Source organism: Schistocerca nitens, chromosome 9 (assembly GCF_023898315.1).
Source record: "Schistocerca nitens isolate TAMUIC-IGC-003100 chromosome 9, iqSchNite1.1, whole genome shotgun sequence".
NCBI lineage: Eukaryota > Metazoa > Arthropoda > Insecta > Orthoptera > Acrididae > Schistocerca > Schistocerca nitens.
Window position 1 is genome coordinate 477331514 of NC_064622.1, and position 20862 is coordinate 477352375.

The window sequence follows — 20862 nt, forward strand, 5'->3', positions numbered from 1 at the left end:
CTAGTTTCAGGCGCTACCGTAGTCGCAATTGGTATCGGTTTCCGACAGGTACACTATTAAAGTGTTCAGCAAAGGTGTCTGGGTGCCACTGAGGGTGTTACCGAACTGAAGGTCTTAGAGGGACCCTTTGACATTTTATTCGCGTCCCCCCTCTCCCTGACCCCCATGATCACGCCACAGGAAGGCGCCAGAAAGCCTGAAAAAGCGTAAAACCCCATCGCTGCTTTGGTTCACGTTAAAATTTCGTCGTCTAGTTTTGGACGGTCCCTAGCGGTTCCACCCTTTAAACCAGAACAAAAATTGCTTTCGCACTGCACTCGAAACGACTCAGTTCGCGTTCAGTGGGGGTTACAGCCCCACGATGTCCTTAGTGTTGGGCTGAAACGTCCAGGAGGTGTCGAACGTTGTCGAGAACGTCGTTCTGTTGCTCATGGCTCTGCAAACTGTCGGTTTCGACGGTGAAATGTGTGGGATAAACGCACCCAAAGAAGAGGTGGGTTCATTGACGCCTTTTTGCCATCCCCTGAGGGCCTTGCGTGTACATTCTGAGCGGCGGTCTCTCTGAAATGTTTCCCTAGGCCACCCAAAAGGAAACCGTGTGATTTCACCAGCGCTGGGTGTCGCGGTACTGACCTCCATCGCTGAGGCGTCAAAAGAAGGGGTGAAATGTGCGTAAGAGGGGCTGTGACGAATTGTCTATCGTGTGATACGCCACTTTGCTGTTTGAAGAGTCGCCGAGCCCAAAGGTGATATCGTAAGGCGTCACGCTTTCGTACCATTACAAGGGCAGGTTGTAGGTACCTCTGAGCCAAATTTCAAACTTACACGTCGGAATGAGAGACAATTACGGCGTTCGAAAGAATTCTTTTAATTTTGTTGCGCAGTGGAGCTCTAACAGCGATGCGCTTTTAATCTCATCTGTGCTTGTAAAATATTGCCATTCATGCTTTTCTCCAATATCTGGAACAGAATAAAGTCACGTGGCGGATACGAAGGCTGGAGAATCATTACACTAGAATTCTTTGATAAAAATTTACGATCGAGAAACTGTGTGTGAGCTGCATGTACTGTCGTACTGTAAATGCTAGCAATTGTTTCGCCACGAATCCAGGATTTTGTTTCCAAATTGCGCCATGCGAACGGTGTTGATCTTGTAAGTGGCATTCCTCACTGACCGTTCGACGTTGTGGTAAGAACTCGCGCTGCACTATTCCGGTAAAATAGAATAATGGAGTGAGCGTAACCTGTACACCGCGCTTGGCGAGCTCTTCTCGGTCTTGCCGATGCAGAATTCTTCCAGCGGGACGACTGAGCCTTAGTTTCGACATCACATCCGTGAACCCATGTTTCACGACCTGTTATCGCATGTTTCACTAAGTCGGCAGCGTTATTGACCTCATGTAGTGGCTCCTGAGATACTTGCAAGCCCGCTTTTGTTCGAATTTCAGCAGTTTCGCTCTCACGTTTCACGCCCTAAAAATCGTGGTATCAGGCAACCGATAGGCTAACATCATCAGCGGAGCCCCTGATTGTGAATCTGTGATCATTTACATTAATTTCTCAACGTTTTCATCGGTTGACGATGTCCTGGCGCGTTCTGGCCGCTTCACGGCCTTCTCCGAAGTGATTGTTACTGTCGTAAACGCTTGTTTTACTCAAAGCAGACTTGGAAAAACAATATGTAGCATTTCTGAAACTCTGCTGCACCCTGTTGCATTCTTATAGAACAATTTAATACAAATTTTCTGATCTATTTTATGCAAAATAAGTAACTCCAATATCGCCAAAACACATGTGACATTTTCGACACCTGACACAGACTAAACATGTGAATGACTAACAATGAACAGATGTTTTTGACATGTTTGCCAACACAACGAAGAAATCGCGTAAATCCGACTAATGCAAGGAGCGAATTTACAAAAGTGTCTGTTACTTTCTGGACGTACATTTCGTACCCCACAAGTAATTTTACAGTATCTTTATTGTACGTGGTTTGACAGTGAAACCATTGATAAACCAGATGTTGTTCACTGTAGAAAGTGTTCTTGGTTTACGTATTCCAGGTCCGTGGTCATTAGTTATCGTGGTGATTAGTTATCACAATTGTCATTCATAACAATCATAAAAAAATTCCTAACAGCTGTGCAAAGAACAATAAGAGTTTTGAAAAGTTTGAAGCTACACGTTACAGAAAGTTTGACAAACTTGCCTGCTTGAAAATCTGTAGGAAATTTTGCGCGAGCTTTTGGGCTGTTCAACTTGTTCGAGGCCTGATCGATCGTCAGTCATGCAAGTTTGTGCGTGTGTACCAGCGTGGACATGCTTGACCGTGTGTGCCGATAATGTGCTGGCATGTAGAAGTAAATGTTAGTGCTGCTACTAAGACTGCCTCACACGTAAGTCGAGCTATGTGAAGCAAATCAATCTACAAATCGCTGGAAATGTTTATTCCAGTATTTTTCAACGTTGTTTCACAAGGATTAACCGAACGTCTGCCACGGCAAGACAAGCAGGAATGTTGCATACGTTAAACGTGTAACAAAATATAAAGCAACTAACCGTGCCACATAAAACATAAGTTTGTTAAGAGAAAAATTTATCCAGAACAGGGAAAACAGAGAAATAAAAATTGTAGGTACTTTGTTATAAGGGAGGAAGAGATGAAGTATGTAGTACTGATGGGTATTTGATATCGTTATAATGGTTACGTCTCGAGATAGATAACAATATTGTTGTCAGTTTTCGTCATGGTAACATCTTGCTTTTAATCAAAGTTGGTTAAGAGTGATGGAACATTCAAGTATAATTCTATGTCGTCTGTGTTGGACTATGGCTTGAAAATTGGTTCCGTTTAACACAAAGGATAAATGAAAAAAATTCTATGACTACAGGAACTTGGGGTCACTGGTGGATATTTTCAACGCTACAGGAACGTAATTAAAATCTGGCATATGGACATCTTTACTCAAAATGAAATGTGATTAACAGGAAATGTGTACACAAACAAAATGTTCGGAGTAATCAATCGTCACAGTCACAATCATAGCAAGAAAAACTTTGAAGCATCACTTATTACACGTGTATCATACTCAAGTGACGTACCATACAGCACTTCTTCAGAAATCAAGACAATCATATGTCGTTGTTTCATGTTTCAATATGCCCTAAAAAGGCCAAAATAAATGAAAACTGAGTGCGCTCTTGTACACGGATTTACCACTATTTAATTAACATAAATATGTCGTATCAAATGTTCGTACTGACCACAGTATTCTGCGTGGCATAGCGCCGTAAATAATCAATTGCGACCCGTAGTTTCGATACCCGAATTCCTTCATTTTTTGCTTTCTTTGTTTTTTCGCATTCTGTATGTAAATGTTTAAATCTTTGCAATTTTTTTGCTTAAGAAAATCATTGTGCAGCAAATAAAAAATATTAAAAAATCTGACAGATCTGTATTTCAGCATATTTATTAGTTGATGTAATTGTTTGGTGATGTGTTTTCATGATGTAGATCACTCAAAAATAGAAAAGTTACGGTGCATCATCTAGTATGCTTGAGAAAGTCCTAAAAAAGTTCATACCGCTGTCTCAGCTTTGTCATTGTGCCCATATTTTCTGTTACTTAGGTGTCTTTGTAGAGGTTCAAGTTGTAGCCTTTCTTGAGTTTATTAGATTTTTTATCTATGTTACCCTGTGTCGTTAATGTGATGTAATTGGTTGAGGTGGTGTTCCTAAATGCATTTGTGTTCCTTAAATCTAGTACGGTCTGAACCACATACTGTGTGCTAGGTATTCGTTGCACTTTATCTTGTAGAGGCCTGAGTATGAAAATGTCCCTTTTGAATTTAATGTCGTGTGGCAGTGTGCTATAGATTTTGTTGCTGTTGGAAAAGCAACTCTTACATTACAGGTTGTCAGTACATTATCCATTTTCTGTGAAATCGCACCAAAGTGCGGAATGCATCATGTTACGGTGTCTGTCTGTTGTTCATACTTTTGCATCTATCTGTTCCTTTCCTAACTTTCTTAGCCATTTTGTCGACGAGTGCAGCAACCGGAGACCTGTGATGAACACACCTTGCGCAGTTGAGCGTTCTGTTGCAGGACGTTGTAAATCTCAGGGTTAGACCGAATCGCGGATGGCACGGCATTTCTTTGCTCAGTGGCAACATTCTGCTCGCAGACAGATCCAGGTAGAGGGAGCGCCAGGGACGCTAGCCGGACCTCTTTCCCCAGCGCGGGAGTGTGGCAGGAGGAGAGTGCTCGGGTGCGTCCTTGAGGCGAGGCCAGCGCTGGTCATCGTCCGGCGCTGCCGCTGTCCTCCAAACCTTCTGCGAACGCGTCTCTTGCGCTGTCTCCAGACGACGGACATGCCATCGGCTCTACCCGCTGGCGGAAAACGAAACGCTAGAATTCGGCAACTCCTCCCTAAGCGCCTCCTGAGTGGCACGCACGAACTCGGCAACTTCTACTTGCTGATGGCAGACTAGCTGCACAATCTCGGCAGACTGTACCAAATCTGAACGGAGCAAGTTCAACACTGATTTAGAAGACATCGTTCGTGTGAAACACAACTAGCTCTTTACACACACGAAGCGTTGAATGCTATTGACAAGGGATTTCAAATTGATTCCGTATTTCTAGATTTGACACTGTACCACACAAGCGGCTTGTAGTGAATTTGCGCGCTTATCGAATATCGCCTCAGTTATATGACTGCCTTCGTGATTTCATGTCCGAAACGTCACAGTTCGTAGTAATTGAGGGAAAGCCATCGAGTAAAACAGAAGTGATTTCTGGCGTTCCCCCAAGGTAGTGTTATTGGCTATCTGCTGTTCCTTATCAATATAAACGATTTAGGAGACAATCTGAACAGCCGCCTTGTTGTTGTTGTTGTTGTTGTTGTTGTGGTCTTCAGTCCTGAGACTGGTTTGATGCAGCTCTCCATGCTACTCTATCCTGTGCAATCTTCATCTCCCAGTACCTACTGCACTAAATTGGTGATCCCTTGATGCCTCAGAACATGTCCTACCAACCGATCCCTTCTTCTAGTCAAGTTGTGCCACAAACTCCTCTTCTCCCCAACTCTATTCAATACCTCCTCATTAGTTATGTGATCTACCGATCTAATCTTCAGTATTCTTCTGTAGCACTACATTTCGAAAGCTTCTGTTCTCTTCTTGTCCAAACTATATATCGTCCATGTTTCACTTCCATACATGGATACAATCCATACAAATACTTTCAGAAACGACTTCCTGACACTTAAATCTATACTCGATGTTAACAAATTTCTCTTCTTCAGAAACGCCTTCCTTGCCATTGCCAGTCTACATTTTATATCCTCTCTACTTCGACCATAATCAGATATTTTGCTCCCCAAATAGCAAAACTCCTTTACTACTTTAAGTGTCTCATTTCCTAATCTAATTCCTTAAGCATCACCGGACTAAATTCGACTACATTCCATTATCCTGGTTTGGCTTTTGTTTATGTTCATCTTATATCCTCCTTTCAAGACACTGTCCATTCCATTCAACTGCTCTTCCAAGTCCTTTGCTGTCTCTGACAGAATTACAATGTCATCGGCGAACCTCAAAGTTTTTATTTCTTCTCCATGGATTTTAATACGTACTCCGAACTTTTCTTTTGTTTCCTTTACTGCTTGCTCAATATACAGATTCAATAGCATCGGGGAGAGGCTACAACCCTGTCTCACTCCCTTCTCAACCACTGCTTCCCTTTCATGCCTCTCGACTCTTATAACTGCCATCGGGTTTCTGTACAAATTGTAAATAGCCTTTCGCTCCCTGTATTTTACCCCTGCCACCTTCAGAATTTGAAAGAGAGTATTCCAGTCAACATTGTCAAAAGCTTTCTCTAAGTCTACAAATGCTAGAAACGTAGGTTTGCCTTTTCTTAATCTTTCTTCTAAGATAAGTCGTAGGGTCAGTATTTCCTCACGTGTTCCAACACTTCTACGGAATCCAAACTGATCTTCCCCGAGGTCGGCTTCTACCAGTTTTTCGATTCGTCTGTAAAGAATTCGCGTTAGTATTTTTCAGCTGTGACTTATTAAACTGATAGTTCGGTAATTTTCACATCTGTCAACACTTGCTTTCTTTGGGATTGGAATTATTATATTATTCTTGAAGTCTGAGGGTATTTCGCCTGTCTCATACATCTTGCTCACCAGATGGTAGAGTTTTGTCAGGACTGGCTCTCCCAAGGCTGTCAGTAGTTCTAATGGAATGTTGTCTACTCCGGGGGCCTTGTTTCGACTTAGGTCTTTCAGTGCTCTGTCAAACTCTTCACGCAGTATCGTATCTCCCATTTCATCTTCATTGCAAAACGTTTTATAATAGATATATGAATGGTGCAAAAATTGGCAGTTGACCCTAAATAGTGATAAGTGTGAGGTCATCCACATGCGTGCCTGTTAAACTCCAGTTGCACGATACATCAGTCTAATATGAAGGCCGTAAATTCGACTAGATACCCAGGAATTACGATTACGACCAATTTAAATTGGAAGGAACACGTAGAAAATTTCGTGGGGTAGGCAAACCAAAGACTGCGTTTTACTGGCAGGACACTTAGAAAATGTGACAGATCCATTAAAGAGATCGCCAACACAACACTTGTCCGTCCTCTTTCGGATTACTGCTGCGCGGTATGGGATCCTTTCCAGACACGATTAACGGAGTACATAGAGAAAGTTCATCGAAGAGCAGCACGTTTTGTATTATCTCGAAATAGGAGAGAGAGTGTCATGGCCATGATACAGGATTTGGGGTGGACGCCATTTTCAAAGGCGTTTTTTTTTTTTGTTACGGCGGAATCTTCTAGCGAAATTTCAGTCACCGACTTAATCCTCCGAAAGCGAAAATATTTTATTGACGCCGACCTATATAGGGATTAACGATCGTCATAATAAAATAAGGGAAATCACAGCTTGCAAGGAAAAATAGGGGTGTTCGTTTTTTCCGCGCGCTGTACGATAGTGGAACAATAGAGAATTTTTGTGAAGGTGGTTCGATGAACCCTCGGCCAGGCACTTCAGTGTTATTTGCAGAGTATTCATTAGATGTAGATGTAGAAGTGCATGACCTCAGTCACTATTTACAACGTTCTTAAACAATATTTTAAATACTGGAACAACGAACCAGATACAAAAAAGAAAACAAATCGTACGTGAAGACAGTGATTTTATTACAAGTTTTACATACAAAAATATTTTCTGGAAACAATTGCATTTCTGTTATCTTACGTTGTGCTCACGGGTGCTTTGTGAGAAACTTCCTTCACCAATTTTAATTTGCCAGTTTCACCATTTCTGAGTGAATCTAATTTCTGTCTATGCTTCTCTCTTCCTGATTTTGGTGATGTGGCTATTTTTTGCATAATTAATTCTCATGTAGGTATCAGTTTGTTCATGCTTCAGACTTTTCGCAGAATATGTTTGGCTGCGGAGATTCAAAAGAAGCATTGAAACGGAAATGAGTCTTCACTAGCTTCAGTTGTTCACTGTGAGGAATCGCAATCTCCTTTCCATACTTAAGGAGGAAATAGCGCATCTTGGTCATCAATGTAATTTTCAGTTGCATAATCGGCGAATTTGGTGAATTTTTGATCTTGTGGCTGTATGTTGATCAGATTAGCAAAGACGTATGGAACACCATGAGGATTTAAATAACTCTGCCCTAAGAAGTAATCTGGTCACTGACCTTATTCACTGTTCTGGTCTTTGTACGTCGAAATCAAAAAAAGCGTTTGCATTTTTCGCCACCTGAGGCACGTTCGTGGAAATTTGTAGGCAAAACTTTTTTAAGGTCGACGGCTTAAGCAATGGACATAACCCTTCGTAGCGTGAATGGTGTATGCTAATTTTAGGAATAACTGTATTCTGCATTTTTTTAAAAGGCAAACAATATTCTATGTTAATTATGGCAGTTTATAGTTTTACAGTGCCCGCATCTCGTGGTCGTGCGGTAGCGTTCTCGCTTCCCACGCCCGGGTTCCCGGGTTCGATTCCCGGCGGGGTCAGGGATTTTCTCTGCCTCGTGATGGCTGGGTGTTGTGTGCTGTCCTTAGGTTAGTTAGGTTTAAGTAGTTCTAAGTTCTAGGGGACTTATGACCACAGCAGTTGAGTCCCATAGTGCTCAGAGCCATTTGAACCATTTAGTTTTACAGTGATATGGTTTTCATGAAGTAACAATTTAATTTGTACGTACCAAATTTCAGCCAGGTGAAAACAACGAGGAGTAATCTTGATTAATGGTAAGGCAGCCTTGATACTGTCATGGATGGACTTTCTGAAGTTAGTTACTACAGTTTTTGTATTAGAAGACAGTTGCCTCTCAATACAATGTACAATTTTCAAACAAAATTCCTGTTTCTTACTATTTATTAGGCTAAACACTAATTGTATGTAAGAGGCTCCAGAGTAGCTGTGGATAGTGGAGAACTGTAGAAAGTGTTTCACTGCATATTGAAAAGTACCATCCACCAATATAGTTTCCTGTTGACATAAGTATTGTAGATTGGAGTCACACTACAGTTTGCTGTATCGGATGACTAAAAATAAATTTCCCCCTCACGTATAAATTTGTGAAGCCCCCCTAGGTGCTTGTTGCGACGTAGTGCTCGCTCTTCCGTTTGAGGACGTGTGAAGGAGGAAAGTGCGCGCATGACCGCAGTCCCGCGTCCTACCTTCCCTCGCGCTTCTATCCTTAATCCCCCTCTCCACCGTGTTACACTCCCTAAACACAATTTATCCCTTAATTTGGCTCTACTGCACTTAGACGTGGTACACAGATTTAATATTTGACTTTAACCCACTTCATTTCAAGATAAATATTGATTTTAACCCGTAAAAACAATATTTTTAAAAATTGCGGTTTCTCCTTCCACCGCAATGCAGAAAGCTTTAGTCCTAGAGAAAAAAATATATATGCTCTACTTCTTTTTTGCAGAAAATTTTCCGTTGTTTAATTTTGTACTGGGAAACATTTTCGCTAGAAGCTGTAGTTTTTCAGTTATTCAAGAAAAAATAAAGAAGTGACTTTCAGATGCACCTACCCCAACGCTCACACACCATCGGTGTTACGTGAAAGGCGTTTCTTAGTAACTGTGGGCTGCTTTGCAGAATGTGTTACTATTTTTACCGAGGCCAAGTGGGTTGTCTGCTTGTTTCCACTTTGCTAACACAGTTCGTTTCTCGTTTAATAGTATTAAATTCCGTTTTCATTCATTAGTCTTACAGTTAACCGCAGGAATTTACACAGTTTGTTTTTCAATCTCTAGAGAAATGTCAATAACAGCATTGTTGATTACTCTTGCTACTTCAGTGTGAGACAGAGTTCGGGCATATGAAATGAAGAGAGACATAGCTTTACAAGTTCCTGGGAAGTACATCATAAAGAAAGGGAACTGCCAAACTAGAAGTGCAGAACAGAATGAGAAAGGGATCTTGATGTGTCGACAGAAGTGCCGACACAGTGTGGTTAGAGGGGACCGCAATGCACGCTATAAGCTCACGAAGGATGGCGTGAGGTCTGAAACAGGATACGTAATGAATGCTATAAAGAAAAGTACGTAGCTTCTGGAATACTTAACTTCAATCCATCCTTGTTGTACATGTGGAGATTGTGGCGATACAAGTGAGACTCTTTAGATACAAGCTATGTAAGGCTAATGGCGCCTTGCTAGGTCGTAGCCATGGACTTAGCTGAAGGCTATTCTAACTATCTGCTCTGCAAAGGAGTGAGGCTTCGTCAGTGTAGTCGCTAGCAAAGTCGTCCGTACAACTGGGGCGAGTGCTCGTCCGTCTCTCGAGACCTGCCGTGTGGTGGCGCTCGGTCTGCGATCACTGACAGTGGCGACACGCGGGTCCGACATGTACTAATGGACCGCGGCCGATTTAAAGCTACCACCTAGCAAGTGTGGTGTCTTGCGGTGACACCACAGATCTAAATTTTTTGCGGAATCTTTTGTGGAAAATGGAAGTTCCTGTGAGAGACAAAGACGTCATATTTAAAATGTATCTCTTGTCGATTATGACCTACAGCTTGGAGTGCTTTGTAATTAATGAGGCAGATTTGAGCAAGTCACAAGCATGCGAAATGGCGTTTCCGCGATCAGCGTTGCTGGAGACTGAAAGAGAGAATTAGAAATGAAGATACCAGGACAGGTGCAAGTGACCGACAGACTGAGTACTGCACAGATCAAGTGGTTTGGAAATGTAAAGAGAATGAAGGATGACCGCCTGCCAAAACAGTACGTGGTTAGAAATGTGCAGGTGAAAAGACCTATACGACGGCCGAGAAGAAGGTGGCTGGATCAGATTAAGGAAAATCTGAAGACTAGAAATGGGAGACAAGAAGTCTGTCAAGACAAAACAAAGCGGAGACAAATTGTTCAGGACACTCTATCTGGGTCACTGGAAGGATACGGAGATTATGGTGATGGTGATAAGTTTTGACTATAGTTGTATAAATAGTTTACCCTGAAAGTTTTAATCAGAATGTCCACTTAATATTAAAGTACGACACCATGTTTGGAGGTTAAATACAAGGGCGTGCTCGAAAGTAATACCTCGAATTTTTTATGTGAAATATCTTAAAGCTTTTTAAATAAAACCAACGTTACCAACTTTCTGCTTCTTTATACCCACTGTCTCAATTTTTGCATATCTCAGATGCTAGAGTGCTCCGAATTGTAACGAGTAACATGGCGCTGCGAAACGTAACTATGTAGGTTCGTGAGGAACAGCGTGCTGTAACAGTTTCCAATTCGAAGAGTTCGTCCACACGTGGAGCACCCTATCCTTGCGCATGACAATACCACACCACAGCCGGTCGGGGTGGCCGAGCGGTTCTAGGCACTACAGTCTGGAACCGCGCGACCGCTACGGTCGCAGGTTCGAATCCTGCCTCGGGCATGGATGTGTGTGATGTCCTTAGGTTAGTTAGGTTTAATTAGTTATAAGTTCTAGGGGACTGATGATCCCAGATGTTAAGTCCCATAGTGCTCCGAGCCATTTGAACCAGACAACACATGAGCGCTGCGACATCTGCAACAATCCGACGCCATGGATTCAGTCATCGATCATCCTCCATAAAGTCTCAGTCATCGATCATCCTCCATAAAGTCTCAGTCATCGATCATCCTCCATAAAGTCTCAGTCATCGATCATCCTCCATAAAGTCTCGACTTGGTCTCCTCCGATTTTGATCTGTTTGAAAATTTAAAAGAACGCCTTCGAGGTCTTCACATTGATAGTGATGGCGGTGCGAGCAGAGGTGAGGTTGCTGCTCTGTCAACAGTCAAACATTCTATAATAACTGTATCATCAAACTGGTCTCTCGTGGGACAAATGTGTTCATCGCCAGGGTGACTGTTGAGAAATAAGTGTCGTAGATATTAAGAATGAAGGTGTAGAATGTTAATAATGCTTATTTTACTGAAAAAGCTTTAAGAGTATTTATAAAAAAAAATTTGGAGCCATTTCTTTTCAGTACGCCCTCGTAATTTAATAATGCGAGTAATTGTTTCGTAAACAACTCGAAATCATCAGATGGAGCGCAGTGTATCATGACCATTACCACGAACTTCCCATCAGTTCTTCTAAACCACAAGTTTCAAAATGCTAATCACTGCAAAACTGCGGGATGTATTTTGTATTACTTCTTAATATATATGACAACTCCGGTCTCAACTTCACTTCTGAGTGTGGTTCGTGGTCCATACAACCGCGCCTTGTGACTAGGCGGACGAGTCGCATCCATATTGCCACACATGGCCGCTATTCAGTCATGCGGCCATATCTTGTGTACGAATTGCTTGCGGTTCGTCAGATTGCCAGGCATTTCCATGCGATCAGTGACCGAACGCTGCGATCTGTCCACACCATGTTCAGTCTACGAAGCGAATGATCGCCCTTTCGACGGATAGCTGCGATTCGTCGGTCGTGTGTAGGGCTCTTAGGTGTGCACATTGTCGATGGGTTGGACGTACACCAATGCCCGTAAATATCCCTATGGTGAGAAATGCAATGGATTATATGGAGGGGCCGTGCTACAGGACCTCCTTGACTGACCAGTCACCTATGAAACTTTCCGCCGAGGTACTGTCTTACAAAATGAGGTGGTGCCCTATAAACCACAGTCGTCGTCGCCGTTCTGCAAGGCTAACGTTCACCAATAAGTCACCCAATACTAGACATACTCGTCACAGATAAAACTACCCATATCTCAACAAGTATTGATTTTTGGACGCATAATCACAGGAAGTTTTCCCTCTAGTTTTGACTCGTTATACCTCTTCTACAGAAGTACGTGAATTTTTTAAATATTGTTTATCTTTGCTGCCGCCATATTTTCACTAGTCAGGAAATGTAAGGATTTGCAGATCGCACTCATGTCCAGTGGCAGTTGTATCGAGTTGACGCGAAGTTAGCAGTGCGTTCGTATTTGTAAAAGGTTTGATCACTTATATGGCGAGACTTAAAATATTTGCGTATTTCCAGATTGCGCATTAACTCAATCACTTAAGAATATTGGCAGCTGCCAGCTCAGCAATCCACGGAGCGAGTAAGACTGGGAGGAAAAGAGCTGTTTTCTGTATTACCGTACACGAAAATGGTTGTAGCTGAAGGAAGATATGCAGTCTGACATGGTCGTGGAGAAAAACGAGCGGAAAACAATCGACGTGCATACTACACAAGTAGGCAGGGCGTCGATGATTGCACCCGTAGCGTAGAGTAGCGTTACCCTTGCTCTGCTGTTAGCTTTTCAGCGTTTTGTAGAGGTGAAGGCAACAAATACGTCCAAGTAATAGCCCTGTCCTGCCCTCCCCCTAGTCTACAAGGTGGTGGGAAGGGGCGGTCCCTATGATTGACGAGGGTCTCTGATTGGAGCGGCGCTAGCACGCGGCGGGCGGTGATGCTGGGCTGCGAAGCGAGGGCCGGGGACTCCCCTGGCCCCGGGCAGCGGATTGCAGTCGCTGGTGCCTTCCGCCGCCGCTGCTACGGAATAGGTCAACGCTCCTTGGCCGCTCAACGAACCCAGAACAGTCGCTAATGCAGTGTACTAATTTGTGTTGGTACAATTATGTTGTTAGGCATAAAAAAATTCAATAAACGTACTGCGCATTACATGGGCGACCGCCATTCCGTGGCGAGTTACGTGCTCAGGGGGGGAGGGGGGAAGTGACGTAGGCGAGTGGCCTTTAGTGTCTGCCTGGGAAGATTTTGAGTGTTTATTGTGAAGTGCATCGATGGAGGAGGTGCAGTGCGACGACAAACTGCGTTATGGACGACGCGTCTTCGCTCGTCTGCTCCGCATTTGCTAACCTTGGCAGCAGTTAGGAGGTAACACACACTATGACATTTGAGCAGCGCCTCCTGCATTTTGAGAAGTTCCTGCGCACGTAGGCGCTGCTTCTGGCAAACGAGTTAACTGCGTAGGTTTGCCGTTCTGTCGTATTTACGTAGGTCGATTCTGTCCCGCTTCACTGGTAAGCAAAGCTCGAAACCCATTTTTTTTTTTTTCCCACAGTGCGTTCGGAAAAGGTATGATTACGAAGACTGATAAGAACTTTCCCACGGCAATACGAAACACTTTAATCTTGTATCTACAGTATACTTTCTTGTTCCTTAATGTGTTGGCGTTCTACCTGTGATTTTCCGAATCAGAGAAGTGTTCAGCACAGTATATAACTGCGGCTGTTAATTTCGGGACGTTGCAATGAAATCGTTAATACGTTGTTGCTCATTAGTTCAAGAAGCATATCTGGCAATATTTGAAATTTGTTGGCCTCTTCTGAAGAGTTTGAACTAAATCACAGAGCACTGGTATCTTTGAGTGTATCATCGTAAATAATAGCGCGTTTCTAAGACATACTGCGAATAAATGCGATATCATCAGGAAAGACTTACATGTGATTCACTTTAAGGTTTGTGTGCAATGTCAGATGCCAAGATTTGTGCATCCATGTATGTTCATCGACGTTAAGTAGTGTAAAGTTACGTAATGCAGTTTTCAATATTTCTAATAGGTCTGGTTGTTTATGTTAATATGTTGTCGAAAACTTACCACAGAATACGTAATTCATACACTTTTTGAATATTTGGATGTTAATACTTTCTAGAATGACTTTCCTGAAAAATTACTTTCGCTCTACGACCATGTAATTCCGCACCCATAGTAATTCCAGTAATTCAGTTTTCGAATACCACTTTCCACTTTCACATTTTTGAACTTGACTACTGAATAAATGAGTTATCTGACTGTGCCGTGGTTATGTGGCTTCAAATGGCTGTAAGCACTGCTGAGGTCATCAGACCCCTAGAACTTAGATCTACTGAAACCCAACTAACCTAAGGACAACCCACACATCCATGCCCGAGGCAGGATTCAAAAACCTGCGACCGTAGCGGTCGCGCGGCTACAGACTGTAGCGCCTAGAACCGCTCGGACACTCTGCCGGCCGTACTTATGTGACTTATATTCATTCAACACTACTTGTCAATACTTACTAATTTATTTATAAATTCTTGTGAGCGGACATGGTCAAATTCTGTGACGGTACTGTAATTCAAACCAAAAGCTGGCAGTCAGTCTCCGTTTTAATCTGTCTACTCGAAACCAAATTTGACAAGAACACGTTCATCCCACGTGCCTGCGTTCATGTACGGAAGAGATGTTACCGTCCACTTTTCTGACGTATATGCAATTGCACTAAGCCTGCTTTTTGGGTATATGTTTTATCTATGCATAATTTTTATTAATAACAGGTAAAAAACAGTTTTTCGGTTTCGTACATTGCTTAGAAAACCAATAACAGTACCTCAAGAGGTTATTTTTTGATACAAAAATTGAATATTTCGGAAATTGATTCTCACCTTATAGTCAAAAGTTTTTAAACAACGTGAGACATTCAGAAACTACCGTTGTAAATCAGAACAGTTTCTAAAGTTCTAAATTTTTTGTTGAAATTGGTTTGGCATATATTGAAGAAAGTATGTATGTGATATATAGACGGGTCACTGCTTAGCACGTCCATTTTTAAGTGTATGATTTAAAGAAAATGCCCACAGACCGCGACAGGACTATTGTATAGCAACCATACAAATATTTCATTTTTGATAGAAGTACCTTATTAAGAAACCTCGACGTAAAAGTTCTCTATTGAGGTTAGGGATCCATACCAAGAACACAGTTAAGAATAATTTGATAAGAGGTGGAGGAGGGAGTAGTTGTGAAAATTGGGTCTGGCCTTCCGGGGTAAGACTATCACGCCCAGTAATTACAATGGATCATTCTTAGCAGACATTAACATTGGTTTATAATTGTGCGACTGTATTGGGATTTTTGTGCAGGGACTGCTGTTTCAGTTGCAGCCGAGCAATTACCGTAATTTTTCGCAAACCTTGGTAGATAGTCTTGACTGGAAAGAGAAGGCGAGCCATAGAATTTCGGTTGAAACTTCTGATAAAACTTAAATTTTGGATAAACTTTTCGAATACGGAACTACCGTTTGCCTCTTCTTTGGGATGGACTGTAGCCAACAAGAACCCGAAAGATGGAGTTAGTATTGCCATAGAATTCGATGGCATTTGTTGGTAGGCGACGTACATTGCCACCAAAGAAATGCGAAAGGAGGCAGTAGTGCGTGTATTGTCAGGTTACGGATTTGTCTTTTTCCAATGTTAATTCTTTCGCTATGATCTGCTGCCTTCTAATATAACAACATAGCAATTTTTGGGCCAGGTGTGACCATTATAATAGCCGCTTGCTTACCTGCTACGATTGCACACAGAACAGCAGAGTATCGCACATATGGTATAGCGAGTCGCAAGTATGGCATTACATAAAAGATCAGTAGTGGCTATATACAGTACTAGCTTAGCTCTCTCTGCTTCACTCGCGTAGACTGTATGGTCTGCATAGGTTCTTTATTGTTTAGTCGAATTTTTATGTTGTTCATAAATTGCAACACCTTCTAAACTTTACACGCTAATCAAAGTCATGGAAGGCATAGTCTTTTCCTTACATGCTTGTGGCCAAAAAGCGATTCTGGTTGCTGGAGTTAAAAGTTTTTGCTATTTATGCATTTTGCGTTCTTGTGGAGATATTCCATAAAAACTTACGTCAGCTAAGACATATTTCTTTATATCTAACCGAGGAGTAAAATAGCATAGATTTAGCTTTAACAATTTTTTTAATGTAACGAAATAATATTCTTAAACATTTTCATCCTGTTTCCCGCTCCCTTAGGGGTTGAAGTTCCAAAAATACTGAAACATATCTTTTTTGTAACCGAGAAGTCAAATACCAGTTCAGTTTTCATAGATGTGGCGTTGAAAACACTTTAGTAGTTCTTTAATGATGCTTTATTTTTTAAAAAAAACTTGCATCCACTATTTACCCCCCATAGTGATCGAATTTCCAAAAATGCTGAAACATGTATTTTTTTCATTTCTGACTGGAAAACCAAATACTACTTTTAGTAGTTCTATCTTCAGAATTGACATTATAGCGACATATTTTTTAAAACAAAACCTTTCATCCCCTATTGCACGCTCTTGGGGGTTAAATGTCAGACAATCCTTTGCTTAATATATCACAAATTTTGGCCTGCCTTGTGGGTTTAATATTTTGATACATTCATGTTTTTTAGCAAATTTACAGGATGGGAACACAGTAATTAAACACAAAAGCCAGACCAAAATTTGTGATACACTAAACACCCAGACAAACAGTAGTTTGGCAAAAGACCAGGTCCGTAACGCACATATTCCACTACTTATGCCTCGTTAAACTATGGGGCAAATTTCTCGCGACATGATTTGTTGCCCACTTTGAACTGAGATTACGCCAAATGCATTGCTTTCTGAACTCTACTTGCAACATTTGTGTGTAGAGCACACAAAGTTGTATCACTATACCCAGAAGCAAGAGTCTAGCTCTTTTACATGCAGAACAGTGGAATGCCAAACTTGACGATTTCTTCACGACTTCTCGGTCTCTGTAAAAGGCTCTAGCACCTCAACCAAGTTACAGGTGAGCGTGAAAGTTCGCATAAGTTCATGTAGGGCCCTCAGGTACATCCTGTACAAATTTCATCAAAATAGAAGATGGTCGAGCTGGGAGCCCTAGGACACTTCACGTGGAATAGCTGATGATGAGTCACTCAGTACATTGCGTTTTATATATGTAGATAACAGAAATAATGTAGATCAGTTATTTAAATACTAAATTTTCGACTCGTATTTGCAAACTTATTTCCAAGTTTTCCCTCTCGACGTGCCATACTTACGAATTTCCCCCCGTATCACAGTTGATTGGGAATGCGCTGTAGCTCACATATTATAAGGACTCCTTTCATGTTGGGAAGAATTCATATGTGCAATTTTCAGTAGTCGCTACCATTTAAAGTTGGTAGTGAAAGCAGTGATATTGTTAAAGGCGTACGGACGTGAGAAATATACTCAGTAAATTAAGTTTTTATAGTAGTGGTACCACTCACAGTACGTGCCTAAACATTTGCCTTTTGTTTTTTTAATTATCATGCTTACCATACAGAACCGAGAAACGCAGTTTTCTCCAAAGGGCAGTATTGTTCCATGGGTGGCTGATTATATTTAGTCGATCAAAATTTTTCGCCAGTCAGTGTATCTTTGTATCACTTGCCACTTTTGTTTCAAATGCCTGCTGTTCCGGCTACTTGCGTTATTTTGTACTAATACTAACAGTTTTATTGCCCCTGCGTTTTCTGCTCAGTTGTCTTTCCAACTTCGTACAAGCTCGTAGGCTACTGATTATCATTTAATTGCATCAGCTGTGAAGAGTGGTTCTGGCGGCATTGTATGAATTTGAAGAATGCCAGGTCAATATAAATACCTTGATGTTTCAAAGTAAACCTCCAGTACTGAATTAATACTGTTTTTCTTCCTATTAACGCATTTCTTTCTGGCGCGATGTAAATTTACCCAGACATTAGCTAAAGAAAAAATTATTTGTTTTTTAATACTGGTCGGGATTTAACATGAATGACAGTGTAAATTTGTACCAGCATTAAAATTGCAATTTTTCTCTAGTAGCGCATATGTAGTTTACATTTTCACTGTTCCATGCACTCAGTAACTATAGGTGTAAAATGTTACAATGCCTGTTGTGATGTGTAATTTACTTTGTGTCCAATATTTAAAAAAAAAAAAAATTAGTAAAACGTGGTACAAATTTCCCCTGATTGACTGTATCGTCCCCGTATTTCTCATTGCCGCATAGTTTTGGCCTTGAAGACATTTCAGACATCGTGATTTGTTTCACGTCAAACCATTATGAAAAATGAGCTGTTTTCTACGTACCACACTCTGCTCGATTATATTTCTGGGTGGAGATTTACACTGCTGTGAAGTGGTTCTCGCAAGGGACACACAGCATATTTCACGGTGGTATATTGATCCCCCAAATCATGTTGGGTTATGGATACTTTTATTAGCTATACGCTGCGTGTACCCACAAATTTTTTGTCGTCTTCCTTACGTCCGATGCGTTTCATAGCTACATCTCGATTTTCAAGAACTACGTTGACATATTTTTGGATGTTAAAATCACCTTTACACTAAATTCACGATGGAGGCGCCTAAGATGAAATTAACGAAGAAAATATTGTTTACATAAATAGGTGAAGTAATGAGTTGTGGCACTTAAAATTTATTATTATTGTTGTTGTTGTTGTTGTTGTTACTCTCTTGCAAAGACTGCACGAGATTTACTGTAGTTATTTGCATAGCGTGTAGCTCAAATTATTAATACCTGCGTAATATTAGAGAGTGTGTGTGATCCAAAAATATTAGCGTGCTGTTTTTCATTCATGAAGACGGATGAAGTGATACGAAGTGGACTACGTGGAGAAGTCAAATGTACTTCAGTATTTGTAGATACATGACTTCATGTTGTGGCGCTGTGTTACAGCCGAAAGAGTTGAAAAGGTGTCAATTCCTAGAGAGGACATCTTTTCGACCTTGAAATTTTCCCCTCTTTTATCACAGAAAATTGTCTTCTCTTTTATGGACTGATAGAATTGTCTTCTCTTTTATGGACTGGTTGACTGATGCGTAGATGAGGTATAGCTGTACAAACCTACTACAGTGTAGCATGGCTGTGTTGCTGAGAGTGTAGTACGTACAATAGCTTCGCTGTGTTGAATTGGATGTAGGGTCGGTAAGCCACCGCGGGTCTTCCCGATACAGGGAAATATGAAACTGCTGCTGTGGTTCCTTTTTCAGCAAGGAGACGTGGTGTTCTTTTGTGAATTTGCGGCGCATGACGGTCGGTATTAACTGTACTGCTGCCGTGTTTATGTTGTTCAACGAGGCCACGCGTCAGTGTGTCAGACCTGTGCCAAGCTGCAGCTCGTCAACAAAGGTAACAGAAAAAAGCTTGGTTTGCATCCATCTTGTTTGCAGAACAGCGCCGCAACAAGGAATCGGCAAAATTTCCTTTCAAAATTTGAACAAAAAAAGAAAAAAAAAGAAAAAGCCTATCCCTGCCGCCTCCCTCCACCACCGCTACCACCTACCGTTGCGGACGTCCATGCGTCGAAGTAGCCTAGTACATTGCGCACAGTGAAGTGTAGCTATAACAAGAAGTAGACCTACAAGGTACGCCGCGGCGGGCCGTGCTGTTATGATGCACGAGTGCTCCAGATAATGCTAGTTGCCCCCTTTTCTGCCCCATTCGCGGATGCACGGAGGAAAACAATGACTTGACTGAATGCCTTCATAATTACTTAATCTCGCTTATCTTGTTCTCACAGTCTTTCCACGAAATACGCGACGGATGCAGCAGAAATGTTTAACAGTTCTTTATAAACGCTCTCCCTAGCTTTATCTACCATCGCCGCCTGCGATACGACTCGTGTTTAACGTCTTAGCCTTTCTGTCGCTCCCAACGGCTTATAGGGTACACGCGGATGTAATTCTATGTCGTTTGACTCCTGAGACTTCGATGTATTGATATTTTATTTCACACTATCGATTTATGGACAGCCTGTCTCATCATCAGATGTGCATGAAAGCTGAAGTACATCAGTCGTAAATAAGGTATGTATAATTATGAATTCGCCTATTCGTCAACGTAGTGACAATGTTGCAGGTCTTCAGTGATGACAAGTTCCATAGTCGGATTCCCACACTACACATGCCTAATTTTTGACTACAGCACATGTTTTGAGGTTCATTTGATGATGACACATAATGTCCCGAAATCATTCATGTGAAAAAATAAATAAATACAGCGTAGTCTCAGGGGACAACTAGGTTAGAGAAGCTCCTTAAGAGTTATGTCCAAACGGCGCCATCTAGAAGCCAGAGCGCAATCTTCCTTTCGTCAACCTGTCGCTTCCGGCCGTCTAGATAACAAACGCTATAGGATTACCGAAGCAAAGGTCGCATGAGGTGCTCGAATACGGCATCCAGTCAGAAAGCACTAAACATTCACAGATGCGTCCAGTAAATCTAAGCCCGCCTTCCCACTGCGTTTGCGCATTGTTCTCACTTCGTATTGTTACTGGTCCGCTCCCCCAAATCAACAAGCCACCAGTCGTACCGCTGTGCACGGTTGTCCCTACCCCACAGCCTCCAAAACGGCTCATGAATTCGCTCCGTGTGACATTAGGTTAGGGCAAAGAGGAACAATGATGCAACACAGAGGTTTGAACGAATGCTTTCCACCGAGAGAGTTGGTGCACTAGTTAAGGCACAGAATCCACATTCCGGAAGTCAGTGGTTCACATCCACGCCGAGGGATCTAGATCTAGGTTTTCCGCGATTTCTCTACGTAGCTT

At 41.9% G+C, this 20862-nt stretch overlaps 1 protein-coding gene across 1 annotated transcript in view; it reads left to right on the forward strand.

Moving 5' to 3' along the window:
• Positions 1 to 20862, forward strand: part of LOC126204366 (B-cell lymphoma 3 protein-like) — a 318005-nt gene that overhangs the window by 236887 nt on the left and 60256 nt on the right. The gene's annotated exons all lie outside the window — the stretch shown is intronic.